Source organism: Cnephaeus nilssonii, assembly GCF_951640355.1.
Source record: "Cnephaeus nilssonii genome assembly, chromosome: 19".
NCBI lineage: Eukaryota > Metazoa > Chordata > Mammalia > Chiroptera > Vespertilionidae > Cnephaeus > Cnephaeus nilssonii.
In genome coordinates, this window is record NC_137090.1 from 14322443 (window position 1) to 14323725 (window position 1283).

General features: G+C 42.5%; 1 pseudogene across 1 annotated transcript; it reads right to left on the reverse strand.

Moving 5' to 3' along the window:
- On the reverse strand, positions 1-258 carry LOC307114617 (cytochrome c oxidase subunit 6B1-like; annotated as a pseudogene). Its single transcript has one exon. The product of its transcript is annotated as a cytochrome c oxidase subunit 6B1-like (transcript).
- Between the last annotated feature and the right edge of the window lie 1025 nt (positions 259-1283).

Genomic DNA, 1283 nt, shown 5'->3' on the forward strand with positions numbered 1-1283 from the left:
TCAGATCTTCCCAGGAGACATGCCTTCTGCCCAATGGTCATCCCAGGCTGACATCTAGGATACGGGGCAAAGGGACTTACTTGTACACATGCTGTTACCATTTGCACAAAGAGACATCACCCGTTTAGCAGTCATTGCCTTCTCATAGTGGTGGAAGTCCAGGTAGTTCTGCCAACAGTTCCGGGTCTGGTTCTGGTTGGGGAAGAGGCTGTCAAAAGGGGCAGTCTGGTAGTTCTTGATTTTGATGTCTTCTGCCATATTGCTGACTCCTAAAGATACCCCGGAAGCTGTCTGTCTCACTTTCTATTTCAGCAGTCCAAGATACTGTGACAGGACCTACTTATAGGTTCAATCTGGAAGTTGGTTTGTTTTGTAAATCACTGTGTTAAATAAGAAGAGGCTTGGGTATCTATATTGGAGTTTGTCAGAGCTAGGAGATAGTTGTTTCATTGCTTCTAAAAACAACTCACATTCTGAGCTGTCCCCTAATTAGGCAGGTTTCTCCAGCCCTGTCCTTTCCCAGGACACCTACAAAATTGAAATCTGGAGGAGCAACTTCCTTGATTCTTGCTTTGGAGGCAGAGTAAGGAGGTTTCCCCAGTTGGAAGGCCCAACCTCTGTTTCAAGGTCTTTTACCACTGGAACCCTAATGTTTTTCTGACTTAATAATATGGTTCTCTGTACTCTGTCTCTTTCTCTTTAATAAACTATTTTTTAGAGCAGTTTTATGTTCACAACAAAATTAAGTGGAAAATGCAGAGTTCCTCTTATTCATATATGTGCAGCCTACCCCAATATCAGCATCCTGCACCAGGTGGTATATTTGTTACAATCAATGAACCTGCATTCAGACATCATTATCACCCCAAGTCCATAGTTTACATGAGGGTTCACTCTTGGTGGTGTACATTCTATGGGTTTTGACAAATATATAATGACATGTATCAACCACTATAATATCATACAGTATAGTTTCACTGCCCTAAAAATCCCCTGTGTTCCACCTATTTATTCCTCCCTCACCTCCTAACCCCTGGTAACCACTGGTCTTTTTACTGTCTGCATATTTTACCTTTTCATATTGGCATCTTTTACTTAGTAATATGCACTTAAGGTCCCTCCATGTCTTTTCATGGTTTCATAGCTCATTTAGTTTACAGACTGAATAATATTTCATGTCTGGCTGTACCACAGTTTATCAATTCACCTACTGAAGGACATCTTGGTTGCTAGTGGCCCGGTGCATGAAGTTCATGCGGGGGCAGGGGTGTCCCTCAGCCTGG